A 16617-nucleotide genomic window follows, 5' to 3' on the forward strand; every position below is an offset into this window, starting at 1 on the left:
CATTTTATTTAATTTTTTAGAACATTTTATGTTTAACAAAATAGGTAATGGTTTAGTACAAGCTTTTCTCTGTCTTTTCTGGTTTTTCTGAAGGCTTGGGAAGGCTGCTTTTATAGATGGGAAGGGAAAAGTACATTTTGTCTGATTGACTTAACCTAAAATAAATTTTGCTTCACTTTCTTTAAAGGATTTCCATTTTTATTGGGAAGAGAGTTTATTCCATAGCTTCATTATCACTTTAACTGGCGAGCCAAGAAATAAGTTTTAGAAATAAGCCCACAATGATCTGTTTTCCAGATTCAATGTTATTTAGAGGAATACAATCTTTTTTATAATACAGAACAAGAATAAGATGACCTAGACACCCCGACTTTGGATCTGTACTCCTGTCTCATCAACTTGTTGGCAGAATTTTTATGGAGACTTTTTTTTATTCGTTGTTGATTGAATAAGCTAAGCAAGCTTATTTAATTGTCCTCAAAGTTGTGCAGTTCTAAGGGTGTGAGTGCAGCTGGGAAACTGAGTAACAGCCTCTGTGGCCTTTCTGACAAGGCACAGCCTTGCCTGCTTATAGCAGACATCCATCCATCCATTTTGGGTAAGTCTTAGGGTGTGTATACCAAACCCAAAAGCACAAGTGCCCTGAGCAAGGAAGAGGGCTCTAGGATCCTCCATGGCTAGTTAATGTGATCCTCACTGTGTCTTTACAGGTAAACCCATCAAACTTAAAAACCTTTCAGTAAGACCAAAGCATGCCAATCTGTCTTATACTTAGAGTTAACCAAATGATGACTTTTTGCTTTGATGACAGTCAAGGCTGGCATTACGGAGTGCCTGCTAAGCCATAGATACTGATTGGTGTGCCTTATTTAATACCTATTTAATCCTCACAATGAATGGGTGATGGCTGTTATTACCCCCATTTTACAGATGTGGAAACTAATTTTTTAAAGATCCACAGCCAATAAATATTGAAAAACCAGTTGATTCCTACTCAAGTGAGAAGGTGGCAACTGAAAACCACCACTAGGGGTTTTACAGCTGTCATCCCAGATCCACAGTATCTGACTAGGCAGCACATTTCATGGCCGATGTGGTTCAAGAAAGGCTTATGGACATGGGCCTGCCATTTTGCTTTTTACCCCCAAGGAGCAGGTGCACTGGACCCACTTAAGTCCAAGCTCAGGATGCTTGCAGACTCCGGAACTGGAGCCAGATGGCCTCTGTTCCATCACACTTCACTTCTCAAGAGTAGCTCTGTACATGGTGGTGTCCCCATCACGTGCCTCCCTGTAGGAATTCAGATAGTTGGTCCACTGCCATACAGCCCAGTCGCCCAGTTATGGCCACCATAAACCTTTGTTGTTAGAAGAGAAAACAGAAGCAGGACTGTCCTGTTGTCTTGAATGGAAAAAAGAGAACATGGTTGAGACCCAGAGAAAAAAATAACAATTATGTACATGATTCTACAATAAATATCTCCCATGCGACTTGTTTATACATCTAGAGGATCAATAAAGTGAGAAACCGCGATTCACAAGGTTGGGTTGTGAGTATTCCCTCTTGGGGGAAGAGCCACACTTTATTTACAGCCTGCCCTTCCCCGTGAGGCCCCTGCCTGGGGTGCGCTAAGCAGGTAGTGCAGGGGCCGAGTGGCCCTGTATGAGACCAGCCGTGGACCCTAGACCTGTTTCCTACGCACACACCCTCGGTGGGGAGCCTGGGGTGGAGGGAATGTTGAAATAACTTCTAGGCCCACAAGGGAACAGTCCCTGCCCAGGGTGCCACGTCAGCACATGAAGCTTAGATCATCCTCTTTCCCTGTCAGTGCTCTGCTTGACCAGAAATGTGGTATATCTGGGCAGCCACGCCACCAACGCCAAGCCAGCCCTGGGCTCTGTACCTACTAACCTATTCCCTCTCACCCTAAACAAATTTGACGTGTGGCTCCTGCCAATCACATATTTGCTGGGTTGAGTTTTTTTTCTTCCCTCTTCTTTATTCTTTGTCCTATAAGAGCTTTCTGCCTTCAGCCTTATTTTTGCAGTTCACCAAAGGGAGACTGTCCGCTTCACCAAGTGTTTATCACCTAAATTGCCTTCTTGAGTCCCACACAGGTGGGAAGGTTCAGAGGGCTCGTAGGGAGAATCAGTGGGTGAATCGGTGGCAGGGACAGGAGCCAGCCCCACGCCCACACAACTGACGTGTTTGCACCGTATACTAATGCCAACTTGTATGGGAACAATGAAACGTTTTTATAGGACTAGAGAGGTGGAGAGCTGTTTCAAAAATTATGTCATTTTATAGGTCCACTCAGGAAGGAAGACGACAGGTGAAAACTAGATATGATAAGACTGCACTTTCCTGGTGCATTAATAATTAAATGGTGCCCACCATGAGTCAGAGCTACCTGCCTTGGCACCGACAAGGGCAGGATGAACCCCCAGAGGTGAAAACCCACCGTGGGTCTTTAGAATGGTTGTTTTCATTTTTGACCTCTGCCTTACCAGCACCACCCACATGTTCTCCTGCACTCCCCAGTAGGCTTATTTTAGGGTCCCAGCTGGAGAGCGCTGGAATCTCAGCATGGATTCTTTCAAATTACCTGATTGTGTTCAAAGGGACAGAGGATGTCCTTTCATAGTTCAACCTTTCTAATTTGCAATTGGTTTACAGGAGGTAAAAGATTTAATGTTCATTTAATTAATGCACCGAATATTATGGTCACAGCTTGTGATGTTCTACAGACCCAAAGTGATAGCAGCAACCAATTGGCTGAAGGGAAGTAGTTCACCTCAGGAGTTTGGTCTGCTGGATTCCCATGAGATAATGGTACACATTTTTAAGGGAGGGAGGGAAGGAAAGCAAAAGGTATTCCATAGTCTTCGTATGTTACTTAAAACTGCCTCCTCACTTGGGGTCAAAAACATTTCTAGACTTCTTGGAAACTGGGGACACTGTAGTCCATGAACCACTAGAAGGCCAAACCCCAAGATCCTCGCACCTAATTCAGCCTTTGCATCTCTGTCAGGCTTGTGTCCCTAGTTTATTGTCTTAATTGATGAAACTGATTCCAGAGTCCCCGGGAGAAGGAGTGTCTTCCTGCATCAGGTTCTCACTGGGAGGGGTAAAGAGCCTGGTGTGGGCTTGGGGGGTCACTCATATTGTGAAAGTGGAACCTGAAGTAAATGAACTGTGGACAGGATAGCCTTTGATGGGTTGGCTTTTCTAATTTGAAATTAGTTTGCAGTGGGTGGAGGATTTAATGTCTGTTTAATTAATCCACCATAGATTAATTACTGTCACAGCTTGTGAGGTTAGAGAGACCCAGACTTGTGGGGTGTCAGGCACAGAGCCCGGCACAAAATAACAGCTCAGGAAATAAGCTAGCTCTGTGGGTGGTGGCCCATTTGACTCCATTTCATTTACTCTACTTCGCATTTCAGAATTTTTTCGTCTCAGCCCTCGTGGGTTATCCAGTCCCACTCTTCTTTAGATGAAGAAACTCATCCAGGAAAGGCTGTGACTTGTCTGAGGCCACCCAGCTTTCTGACTCTCTGTTTCTTGAACCCCCCCCCCCCCCCCACCAATCTTTTTTGATGTGTATGTGCTGCTGGCACAGGCTTTTAGGCTGAGCAGAGCCGACTCTAATTTCAGACTTGTTTCATATTCTGTTGACAATTACATCGCCCATCTTGCCATTTATAGCTTTGACTTTATAGCTTTGGGAAGCACCTTAAAATATTATTGCAAATGCTCTACCCATCCAAATGTGCACGCTCCATGACTAATAATGAGGCTCTTAAGTGGCGGCATAGGAGAGCCGCAAGATGATAGCTCATGTGAAATGAGGAATCTGAGCAAATGGGATTTGGTAATGGACTTTTCAGGGACACCAGTTTAATGACCATTGGTCCGCGGTTACGTTGGCATGTTCTGTATTTTGAAAGGCACAAAATGTCAGGCCATTGCCCAAATACTGGTTGAGATTTTGATTATTTTGCAGAATTGTAGCAAAGTATCTCAGGACTGACGTTTTTTCCCCTTCTTTAAAGCTTTCTATTTGATGTTTCTGTCCTTTGTTTACAAGTGGTACTTACTAGTGTTTGTAGATCTAGCAAAAAAAACCCACAAATTTTTCTCTCCTGTTGCTCAGTGGTTTAATTGCTCTGTTCTTGGAGTAGTAGTAGCTGCCCTTGGATTTGAGAGCATTCATTCACTCATTCATTCATCAGACTTTTTGCAAGTACTGTTATGCACAGCGGCAGAGGGGGGATGAAAGGAACGCAAAAGAGATTAGATGTGGTCCTCACCCCAGGGAGCACAGTCTCAGCACAGTCTCAGGGAGGAGAAAGGCCTGATTTCAATAAACAGCAATGATGCAAGGCAGAACATGAGGCCAGGTCAAGGGACAGCATGCCGAGGTCACAAGGGACTGAGTCATCCCCAGGTGCCCCTCTGGGAAAGGGGTCATGATGTGAGTCCCAGCTGGACCTCAAGGAATGCTGGGAATTATGAGAAGTGGTGATGGGAATTGGCAGCAGGGGCAGGTGGAGAGCAGTGGCAGGGCAGGCATTCCAGAGATGAAAGAGGGTGGAGAGGTTGGTTGGCAGGTGAGGACAGGTGAGCAGGGGTCTGGCGTTGGAAGCTCTGCTATGGAATCTGTGCCCGCAGGTCAGTGGGAAGCTACAGATGGATCTTGAGCAAGGAAGCAAGGAAGCTTTAAATTTTAGAAAGATAAGAAATGATCAGAAGGATATAACCCCCTGATTTTACCTTTCCATCCAACAACCAATCCAGTTGGGTTTCTTAGGTTTGCCTGTCAACTCCCTTCTTTGGGGATGATTTGTCTCTGACCCCTCCCGCCCCCCAGCTCCCTCTGGCCATGGCTCCGCTCTGGAGCAAGCCCTCAAGAGCCCTCAGAGATGCGCCCCAGCCTCCCTCTGAGCCAGGCCTGCTGCACCTGCTCCTGTTGCCCAGAAGGAACCTGGACAATGATAATCACACTGGAGTCACTCGTGTTCTTCGAGTTTCATGAGCTCAAGCAAACGGGGGATCTTGAGATTTCAACTAAGGACTCCAGGCTAGATCAGTGTCAGCACAGAGTGCAGTGCCCGAAGGCGAGCGGGTCTTACAGAAATTGCCAAATAATTCTCCTTCCTACCTGAGCTGCAAGCAAGTTCCTGATGAATGACTTTGCCGAGCCAGTCCCTAAGGGGGGCCAACTCTGGGAAGGGGACAGAACTGAATCGGGGGGAGCCAGCTGGTCTGCTCAGTGTGCCTTGGTCAAACCTTCAGCAAACAGTACATTTCCTTGAAATTCAGCTTCTTTGTCTATAACGTCAAAGCACTGAGAGATCCTAAGGTTCCTTCGGCTCTGTGACTCGATGATTCGGCCCAGCTTCATCTGTTAAAACATGTTAGATCAGTTTCTCTGGTTTTCGTTACCCTACAACGGAAAGCATTTTAAGCAATCACATTAACTCAATTCACGGGGCTTACGGGACACTTCCTACCAGCCTACCAGCCGCCCCCAGCCTCTGGGGCAGGTGGGGTCACTGCACACATTTGCACCCTCTGCCTCCCACCCCAGGTGACCCAGTGGCTTCCCAGGCTTCCCTGAGCCACTGACATTGGTCTCCTGGGATTGCTTTGGTCTCTGGCACAAAACCGGAGGTGAGCCGAGGACTCAAACATGCTTGTGCAGCTCAGCGGGTCTTTCACTGTTGGGTGATCCACCAGAGGAATGGTGCCCTGGGCGAGCCTGGGCGGGGAGCAGAGGGCCCCCCGGAGCCCAGAGGGCTGCCTGGAGCAGAGACGGAGCCGGGCCTGGGCAGGGGAGCGGAGGAGGGGGAAGGGGGGTGGTGCTCGCTGTCACAGGCCCCGGGTTTGGGGGTGATGTGTCCTGCCGCACTGCTGAGGGCACAGCCGCCTAGAGGCACCCTGGTGGAGGACTGGGTGCCCCCTTACCCTGTGGGGCTGAGCACTAAGTGCAGGAACGGGAGTCGAGCGTTGTAAGCAGTACAGCCACTTGTTACTGTTACCAGAGTCCTACACTGAAGGAGAAGCCCTCTTAGGGGGACCGGGAGGGAGATGCTGGGCTGACATCTGTGGGTTGGCCTGGCAGGACGGCTGGGGTCTCCCGCTCCTTTTGGATGAGGGGGAAGACAGAGGGGGGAGGGGGGAGGGGGGAGGGGGAGGGAGGAGGAGTCAATCAGGTTCAGGGGCGTGTATCCATCCGTCCCAGGCTCCGCTGGCCCGGAAAATCCGGGAGGGGAATCTAGGAGGCAGGCGGCCTCCTCTGTGTCCCGCCAGGAGGACAGCTGGGGACTTGGTCCCTGCCGGCCCACGGGGCACCCGGGGAGCCCTTGCTGAGGCTTCGGGAGAGCGCGCGAAGGCCCCGCAGGTGCCGAGGAGGAGGGGGGCGGGGAAGGGCCGCGAGCCCCCGGCCCACGTGCCCCGCGGCCTGGGCCGAGCCCGGGGCGGCCCTCCCGGGTGGTGCTTCCGAGGGCGCGCGTGGGGCAGTGGCGGCCCTTCCTCGAGCCCGGGGCTCCTCGCGCTCCCCGCGCCGGGCCCTGCTCCCCGGCCCCGGCGGCGCCCCAGGTCCTCTTGCGCCTTCTCGGTGCTCGGCCTTGGCGCACACGTGGGGCTCGGCCCGGCCAGGCGTGGGGGCGGCCCGCGGACAGCAGGGCCTCAGCTCCGGGGTCTGGGGTTGGCGCTCACCCCGAGACCCAAGGCCGCCGGCTTCGCGCTGAGCGCACCCGCGCCGCTAGGAGGCCTGCTTCCTCCGCTTAGGGCCGCCTCGGCCTTTTTCCCCCGAGAACAATTACTGTCTTTAGAAATAATTTCCTTATTAATCATGTTATTTGAATAAATGTGCCATTTTAACGTATTTTTTTCCTCATCTGAAGGTTTCCTATTAAGGAGTGTGTGTGTGAGTGTGTGTGTGAGAGTGTGTGAGTGTGTGTGTGAGTGTGTGCGAGTGTGTGCGAGTGTGTGCGAGTGTGTGCTGACGGAGGAAGTTGAGCGAGAAGCGAGCAGCTGGGGTCCAAAGTACTCACCCCTCAGCTCGGGCGGAGGCAGAGAAGCTCCACTTGTCTTGCACGTTGGAGATTCTCTCTTTAAAGAAAAAAAGATTTTATTTATTTATTCATTCATTCCCGAGAGACACACAGGGAGAGGCAGAGACCCAGGCAGAGGGAGGAGCAGGCTCGGTGCGGGGAGCCGGGTGCGGGCCTCGATCCGGGACCCCGGGGTCACGCCCCCAGCCAGGGGCAGACGCTCCACCGCTGAGCCAGCGGCGTCCCACACGTCGGAGATTCTTTGCAAGATTTTGCTTGTTTTTTCCTGAAACCAGGTGGCACCCGCTGGTTGCTGGGGGCCCGCGGGAGGCGCAGCGCCGCCGGGCAGTGCCCTGCCCTGCTCTGCTCTGCGCCGCGTTGGTCCCCGACTTTCCTCGGGGCGGCGCCTGCACCGCGGAGCTCCCCTCGAGGCTGGGACACCCCGACACCGGCGAGGCCGACCCCGTGCACTTCCCGCGTGTCCGGCCGTTGCACACATGCGCAGACACTTCAGCCGTGAGGCGTCTCCAGACACGCTCGGCCCTTAACCGGTCGGAGCCGCCGTGTGCGGGGTGGGTCGTCGCCCCCTTCGCGACCGACCCTCGGGCGCCCCTGGGGTCAGAGCAGCAGGGGGGGTGACGTGCGGCAAATGTGCTTGCGCCTCCCTGTGTGCGGAGAATTCACCTCGGCTCACAGCGCGGCAGCGGGCGGAGGAGGGGGCGCCGGGCAGGTCCCGGGACCCTCTGCCCTCCCGGGGTCCTCGCGGGTCTGATAATCTCGCTGATGTGAGAAAGATTAACAGGAGAAAGTGGACGCCGCGACCGAGCCTCCAAGGCGGGCCAGACAGCGGCTTGTCTGCCTTCCAGACGAAGAGGCACTTATTTGTGAAGATCTGACAAAACGGGGGGGTTGGAGCTTCAGAAGCAGCGACAGAGCCGGTTCATGCAGAGTCCGCAGCCTGGGCTCCCGTCTCTGCCACTAGGCTGCCTTCTGTGCCCCACGCAGGGAGGGCGCCTTCACAAGGGAGATTCACCTGCTGCCGTCAGGGGGACACATGGGGTCAGGGTGTCCTTCCAGCCCTGCTGCTTAAGCAGCTTTAATTCGAAATAATCAACCGGCCAAAGTGGTGTGTTTTGGGGTGGCCTGCTCAGGCCCCGCAGAGCCTGTTCTCGGGTTCCTCAAGAGACACAGATCCCAGTACTGCTGGGGGGGGGGGGGTTCGCACATGTAAGTGAGGTCACCAACCAGCTGATCTTAAAGTAGGGGCCCCCCGGTTGTCCAGGTGGCCCCCGTGTAACCCCACAAGCCCTTAAAAGCAGCCGAGCAAGGCGGAACATCCAGTTGGAGAACTAAGGCAGAAAGAGAGGCCAGAGAGGTTTGAAGCACCATCGGAGGTCTTGGGGATGGAGGGGAGGCCCAGCCCCGAATGCAGGGTCGTGAGGTTCCTAGACCTGGGAATGACCCTGGCCCAAATCAGGGGCTAGGAGGGGGCGGGATCTTCAGTCTTACTGGGGGGGATTCTGCCGACAACTTGAGTGAACTCAGAAGTGGGTTCATCCTCGTGACCCCACGACACCTTGATTCCTGGGTTGTGTGGTTCCAGCCGCCGCAGAGAACCAGCTAGGCCCAGACTTGTGACGAGAGAAAGTGGCAGTACATTTATTTGTGCTGTTTTAATCTGCTGCCTTTGTAGTAATTTTTATCCGATAAATTTGCAGCGATAGGAAACGCATCCAAAGGGGGATATAGGCAAGGAGGCGAGGAGGGAAAAGAGCCCGAAGCCGGCCACCCAGCTAGCACGGGACCGTCCTGCAGGTCTTAGTGAGGTGGCAACACAATTCCTTGACAAACAACACTAACCACTGTTCATGTTGCTTGAGCTCCAAGTTGCACGTTTGGCCTCAACTTCGTGACGCTCCTTTTTTTTGTTTGCCAGGGTACGAGCGGTTATTTTAACCCCCTTCTGAGCTATGAGAAAATATGCTTTTCCTCATTTAAAAAAGATCGTTCCAAATGCGTTGAAGTTTCAGGTGTTCCAGGGGATTAATACTCAGTGTGGAGTAATCATTGGGTTGACGTGTTGGGGGTAAAGATGAGAATGTAGCAGAGGAGATCACAGAGCAGCCCGGTGCTGTCCTCTGCCTGCCAGGAGGTCTGGGAGTTGCCTCCCGTTGGGCCCACGTAGCTCAGCCAGGTGGGGTGTGCATAGTGTGTGAAGCTATCAGTGACGTCCCAAGAATTGCACAACTCCATAGGACTCTTGGCCACATTCGCCGTTTCCCTTGCTTTTCAAATCCACTACAATGTTCTACTTTGTCAGAACGATTGTGGCCATTTCAACCGATTAATTTTGGAAAGGTGGAATTTCCAGCTGTTTGTGCCAGGTGTGCTCACACCTGTGTGCCCAGTGCATACGGGATTGCAGTGAACAAAATTTCCTGAGCCAACTGGCCACATAGAAAAGGTGAGATAGGGGTACATGCATGTCCATGTCGGTGGCCCAGGAAGGGGGAGCTGTGGAAGCAGCAGGGCTTCAGGTGCTTCTCCAGTGTCCCAACGGCCAGAAGCTGGGCCACACAGAGGCCCTTACAGGCTCCCCTGAAGGACTCAGAACACAGCCCCCTGAAAACACCTACCCCCATAGGGCACCAAGAGCAGCTAGGAGTGAGTCAGAATTCTGCACCAGCCAATGGGGAGGTTTACAGCTGGGCCCAGTCTTGTCCCAAACCCTTAGTCCAAGAAGCAGAGGCAATCGATAGGAAAGGGATGACATGGGGCCCAATGAGCTAAAGAGGCACTGGCCCTCTTCCCTCTCCGTGCTCCATACCCAACACACCAGAGAAGCATTGCCCCGAAGATTCAGAGCTGAGCCCCAAGCGCCCCCTGCATACAGTCAGCCCTCGAAGACGGGAGAGGAGGAGGCTAAAATTGAATTTAATATTAGGTCTGTGGTATGAACTCAAAATGTCACCAAGGGATGGAAATGGGAAAGTTGACACAGTATCAGCGAAAATAATGCTGGATGTTACACTCAGTGAAGTAAATCAGACAGAGAAAGACCAACACTGTATGATCTCACTTATGTGCATAATAATAATAATAATAATAATAATAATAATGATGATAGATGGGCCAAATGGGTGGAGGGGGTCAAGATGTACAGATTTCCAGCTATAAAATAAATAAGTCCTGGGAATGTAATGTTCGGCATGATGACTATAGTTACTAATACTGTATTATTGCATATTTGAAAGTTGCTGAGAGAGTAGATCTTAAAAGTTCTCATCACAGAAGAAACAATTACGTGACTATGTGTGATGAGGGATGTTAACTAGACCTTACTGTGGTGATCATTATATAATATATACAAACACTGAATCATGTTCACCTGAAACTAAGCTAAAGTTCTATGTCAGGGGCGCCTGGACGGCTCAGCTGGAGGAGCATGTGACTCTTGATCTCAGGTCATGAGTTCAAGCCCCATGTTGGGTGTAGAATTACTAAAAAAAGCAAAATAAATTTTAAGGTTCTATGTCAATTACACTTCAATAAAAATCAATCATTGGAGGGACGCCTGGGTGGCTCAGTAGTTGAATGTCTGTCTTTAGCTCAGGTTATGATCCCGGGGTCCTGGAATCGAGTCCCACATCAGGCTCCCAGCATGAAGCCTGCTTCTCCCTCTGCCTATGTCTCTGCCTCTCTCTCTCTCTCTCTGTATCTCTTATTAATAAATAAATAAAATCTTAAACAAATAACAATCACTGGAGAAAAATAAACCGGTTTCATGCTTCTATCCCCCCAGAGATGCGAACTGCCCAGGTACAGGTGACATATAGTAGAGGGGTTACACAGGCTCCAGGTGGCCCCAGGTTCTGGGTGAAGGTGTGGGAGCCAACAGGTTTGGACTGAATGTTAGGAATGACTGGAGGAAGAATAAGCCAACTATGAAGGAATGAATTCCCATGTCTGCAGGGATGCAGGCTGACGTGGGAGATTGGAGCAGATAGGTGCTCCCTAAAGTCACTTCAAACCTGGAGCTTCTCTTCCTCCCTTGGGACCCTGGGAGAGGTGAGTAGTGGGGGTGGCTCAGGGGGAGAGGGCAGGCAGGGGGCCATCTGCAACTGCGAATGGCCCTGGGTGGCTCAGGGCCTGGAGGTCCGTGGCACACTGAGCTGGACACCCCAGTCTGGGATCTCCAGTTGCCTCTGCCTGGCCTCAGACAGGCTCCTCTGCTGGCCACCGCTGCCTGCTGGCTGTGGGCATGGCGATACCACTGCACTGGCTGGTGCCCCGGGTCTGCCCCACGGCCTCCCTACAAGGGTACGGCAGTGACAGCTACTCACAGGGCCCTTGGCCCCAGGGCACCTGGCCTCTGCTCTCGCAGGAGGGCCAGCCACTGCGCCCCATGTGGTCATCTCTGCTGTGATATGAGCCGGGCACGAACATTTGCAAGTGGGAAAGGCCTGGCTGTGGAGCCCTCGCCGGGGGCCGTTAGCAGGTGACTGTAGAGCTTGGTTGTGGGACTCCGCCACCCTGGTTACTGACGATTTAAGATTTGGGGGAAGAAATATAGAAACAAACAAAAAAAAATAACATGAGATCATGAAGTCCCCACAGGGCTCAGCAGGGTCCAAAGAACAGTGGGGTTCCGAGTCCAAAGATTCTGTGGGCCCTGGTCCTCCAGTCTCTTTCCCCAGGCATCAATCCTTTTATATTCTCCCCGTCTTGACTGATTAAAAATCATTCCTATTCCCCACCCTCATTCTTGCTTGGCCCACCTCCTCTGGTTCACCGGAAGAAGGCGGAGGGCTCCATGCCTTCACAGGAAGAGGCCCACAGCTGACTGCAAGGAGGCCAGGGTTGCAAGATTTAGCAAACAAAAAGCACACATCCTGGGATCCCTGGGTGGCGCAGCGGTTTGATGCCTGCCTTTGGCCCAGGGCGCGATCCTGGAGACCCGGGATCGAATCCTACATTGGGCTCCCGGTGCATGGAGCCTGCTTCTCCCTCTGCCTGTGTCTCTGCCTCTCTCTCTCTCTCTCTCTCTGTGTGTGTGACTATCATAAATAAAAAAAATTTTTAAAAAAGCACACATCCATTGAACTTGAAGTTCAGATAAACAACAGTCTGATGTTTGGGACAGACTTGCAGTAAGACCTTATTTGTTGTTTATCAGAAATTTTTTTAAAAGATTTTATGTATTTATTCACGAGAGAAACAGAGAGAGGCAGAGACACAGGCAGGGGGAGAAGCAGCCTCCCTGCAAGGAGTGCACGTGGGACTTGATCCCAGGACCCCTGGATCATGCCCTGAGCTAAAGGTAGATGCTCAACCGCTGAGCCACCAGGCGCCCCTGTTTATCAGAAATTCCAGTTTAACTGGGTGGGCAACCTGCAGTATCCTGCCACCTGGAGTTTGTGCAACTTAAAAGGATCAGTTGTGTTCTCAAATGTCAGGCCTCCTTCACCACCCCCCACGCCCCCAAAAAAGAACTAGCGGGATCCACTTCCTCGGCTTGGCGCCCACTGTATCATGTTGTTGCTAACAACTACCCTTCAGGGTTTGGTGCGCCTTTGCCCAGTGCTGTGACAGGCCCTTCACCCAGATGGCTGGCAAGCCTCTGTGCTTCTCTGAGGGGAGCCACTTACCCACTCGCGGGCTTTGCGTCAGGGCGCCTGGGGTGGGAGGGCTGCCCGGCGGGCTGGATCCGGGTTGCGCTCGGCCTTCCAGGCAAACGCCCGTTTCCCGTGGGGGTGCTTGCTCTCGGCCTGCCAGCTGACCGCAGTAGAAGGTTCCAGTCCAGCCCCGAGGCTCTAGTATCCTGAGCCTCCACGACTCAGGTCGGGTCCGCATCCCTGCAGCCCGCTCCACCGCGCATCACCTGGTTCCCGAGGAGCGGCCCCCGCTGGGGCGCCAGGCGCGCCGGCTGCTGCCTCGCCTCCCGGAGGCCAGAACGTGCCCCGAGGGACAGTGTGTCGCGCCCGTCCCTGCAGGACTAGTGGTTAGGAATAGACGGCAGCGGCCTCCCGGTCTGCGCGATCGCCCTTTGATGTCCCTGAATGCGAGGCAGAGCCCGGGCGGCGCTGAGCGCTGGTCAGCTCGCTCCTTGTTCTAGGGCGCACGGGGGCGGCTCTGGGGTGGGGGCCCCGCGGTCCGCCCGGCGCTCTCCCGTCACAGAGCGTTTCTTCAAAGCAATGAACATACATTTGATCCATCTTGCGTTTTAAGGAGACAATGGTTCAAAGGGTTTGCAGGGCTGTTTTTAATGTCGAAGTCTGGAAGGAAAATGATGTCACGATGCTGGGAAGAATGTCCAGATATTCCAGAAGACCGTGGCTGAAGAACTCAGGTTTTTGTTTCTCGCAGACTTGGGATCATTCAAAAAAGGTGCCTTTAACCGTTCGTTCCAAAGAGCTTCGGAGCTTGAGCTGCGGCACCTGGAGCAGCTTTCCTTCCTGTGGTTTGTCAGACACCAGCCTGGCTGGGCCTGCGTGAGCCCGTGCACCGAGGCAGGGCAGGAGGGGAGGGATGCGGTTGCATTCCAGAGCAGCAGAAGGCCAGCAGCCCGGTTAGAGTGACGAGAAGACCCTAATAACAACAAGAAGGTGATCCTATTAGGTTTTCCTGCCTCTGCTGTATGATCTTGGGCCAACTGCTGAACCTCTCTGATTTTTAGTTATCTCACTTGTAACATGTGGCAAAAACGGCCTCTGAAGACTGTTGCGTATTGATGAGATAATGAATGAGCAGCTGTTTTAGTGGGTGGTACGTGCTGGGTTACACAAGTGTTAACTCTGTCTCCCCTTTCCTTTGACTTGGTTCTATCACTATGTTTTACTCTTCCCCGCACCCCATTTAGTAGGGCATACATGTTACAGAGATCTCCTCCAAACGACTCTGGCCCCCCCGTCTCTAAGTGAGGAAGAAAACACAGGAGAAATAGAGTCATGGGGGGGGGGGTAGAAGGAGAAAGAGCGTGGTTGTGATTTGTTCCATTCTCTCTGGGAGTGGGGGGTTCTCTCGTCTTCGGGAAGTGGGGGTTGTCCTTGCAGATGCCTGTGGTCCTGACACAGGCTGTGCTGTGGCCGGGGACTTTGGGGGCTGGGAATCGTCTGATGGAGGACGGTGGCCCTCTGGGCCTGAGCTCCCAGGACGGCCCAGGCCCGCTGTGGTATTTGGGCGCAAGGCAACCGGCATTCGGGAGGCTCTGTCAGTTGGCTGCTTGGGGAGAATTGTGTTCTTTACCATCTCATTTCACTTTTGCCTCATTGTCTGGGTTTCTTTATTTGTCTGTGATGAGGAGACTAGAGACAGTTGATTATCACTCGGGGCCACCCTCAGCGCAGAAGTGAGAGAGGCAGGCCCTGAGGGGGAGAGTCGAGACCTTTCAGAGCCTGGCCCGGAAGGTCAGGCCTGCTCAGACCCCGAAGGGAGGGCATGTGCATCAGCTGTGGGCTGGGTGCCTGGTAATCTCTCTACTATTGTGCAAAACCTGGAAACTGACCCAGCTTCCTCCCCTCTTCCACCTACTGCTCAGATGGTCCCTCATCCCACTGACTCCTTCTTATGGAAGAAAGAGTCTCACAAATGACCCATCTGGTGATCATGGTGTGGGGGTCAGTTGTCAGTTTCCCTGGTGAGAAGGGTTCCCTCGTAGAAGGAGGAGGCTCCTGCCTACTGTTGCTGTTGGCTGACCTGCTGCTTTGTGTGCTGATCAAACTCTAGTCTTGGGTCAGTGGCCTAGAGGATGAGGGGACGAGCACCATAGAACGATGGCCAAGCAGGCTGGGGAGACCCGGGGAGTCTGCACCGAGGGCACTCGAGGGTAGGTATCTCACCTGGACTGGAGTGGTTAGGCCAGTCTTTTTAGAGCAAATGATGTTTAAGCTGAGACCCACAGAATGAACTTCAGACCCGGAAGCCAGAGCAGAGCATTCTGAGCAGCAGGAACAGGATATGCAGAAGGCTGGAGACAGGCAAAGAGCACTGGAGAAGCCGCCAACGCCCATTATGGTCAGCATACCCCGTGGGAGGAGAGAATGAGAAAGCTGGAGGGGTCAGCGGGGGCCGGCTGTGTGGGGCCTCCTCTCAGACAACTCTGCTTGCTGGGCTGAAGATGCTCACCCTGTCGCACCATGCACAGAAGCTCCTCCTCAGGCTCAGGATAGACATGGACACCTGGGGGGGGGGGGGGCGGGGGGCGGTGTGCGCTGGCATCCTCCACAGAATCTTGTTCTTACCACCTCAGTGCTCACAGGTCCAACCTGCAACAATGCCATCACCTTCCCCGCTTCACTGGAGGGCTTTCTCTTTCTCCTGCCCCGACTCTTCTGCCAATACGTTGGGCTGGAAGTGCTGAAACACTAATGTCCCAGGAGCCTACACAACCAGCGACTCTCAGTGGTTGGTGGATATGCACCCCAGCTCCCTCACTACTGTGGGTAGGATAACTGGAGTGTTTGACTTTGGCTTTCAGACTTTCCCTTAATGGGATTCAACTCCATTGGTCCAAACTCGGACATGCAGTTATGATTGGGACTCAAACTTCAGCTTCCTGGTGCTCCCCCAACACCATCCTCTGCCTTTTGACCTCCAGGGGCTGAGTGCCTTCCAAATTTGGATTTATCATAGAGAATTATATTAGTAAATAAATGGTTTGGTTGCCAAACTAATAGTGCCATGAAAAAAGACAAGATTTTTTTCTCTTACAGTGCAAGCAGCACAGGAGCGATGGTGGTACTGTGAGTTCAAGGACCCAAGATCCCTCTGTCTTGTTGGCTGGTGTATTCAGGAGAGGCTAGGTTATGCCACAGTAACAAACACTCCTGGCATCTTACTGGTGTTAAGCAACAGTTTTATTTCCCTGTTATGCTACCTGCCTACTGAGGGTGGACAAAGGGGTGTTGTTCTCATCTGGGGCTCAGGCTGACAAACAGCCACCATGGGAGCTGGTGGTCAAAGGTGGTCAAGGTAGAGGCCTCATACCAGCAGGTGAAATGCTCACACACACTCACTGGGCAGAGATTGTCCCACAGGTGTGCCAGGACACAGATGAGCACTAATGGCAGCCTCACGCTGCCATTCACAGCGGCTTCCAACTCATAGGTGTAAGGATGCTGCTCCGGCTCCTACAGGGCACCTGATTCGATCAGCAGAGAGGGGCGGGAGGTACAGGGCATGCCCCACCCCTTTCAGGTAACGATCTAGACAGGGCCCATCCCATTGGTCCAAATGTGGTCACATGGTCAACAGAGCTGCAGGAGCAGCTGGAGTTGCAGTTCTTACGTGACTGGCCACATTGGAGACTCGATTTGGGGAAATCACTAGAAGATCAAAAATTCCTAATACTTTCAGTTAATACTGGAGTATCTGAGAAAGACGTGGTGAGGGAGGTGTTTAGGATAGTTCACTTTTTTTTTTTTAACAGATTTTATTTATTTGAGAGAGAGAGAGAGAGCACAAGTGAGGACTAGTGGCAGAGGGAGAGGGAGAAGCAGACTCCCTGCTGTGCAGGGAGCATGATGTGGGGCTCAATCCCAGGCCCCTGGGATCATGC

The 16617-nt window shown here is 52.5% G+C and overlaps 1 long non-coding RNA gene across 1 annotated transcript; it reads right to left on the minus strand.

Moving 5' to 3' along the window:
• Positions 1-56: 56 nt before the first annotated feature.
• Positions 57-7414, minus strand: LOC140619786 (uncharacterized). The gene is made up of 3 exons (XR_012019603.1): positions 7062-7414; positions 5165-5407; positions 57-1401 (listed from the first exon to the last, which is right to left on the minus strand). It is a non-coding gene; the product is annotated as an uncharacterized lncRNA (long non-coding RNA).
• Between the last annotated feature and the right edge of the window lie 9203 nt (positions 7415-16617).

Source organism: Canis lupus, chromosome 1, assembly GCF_048164855.1.
Source record: "Canis lupus baileyi chromosome 1, mCanLup2.hap1, whole genome shotgun sequence".
In the NCBI taxonomy this organism is placed as follows: Eukaryota; Metazoa; Chordata; class Mammalia; order Carnivora; family Canidae; genus Canis; species Canis lupus.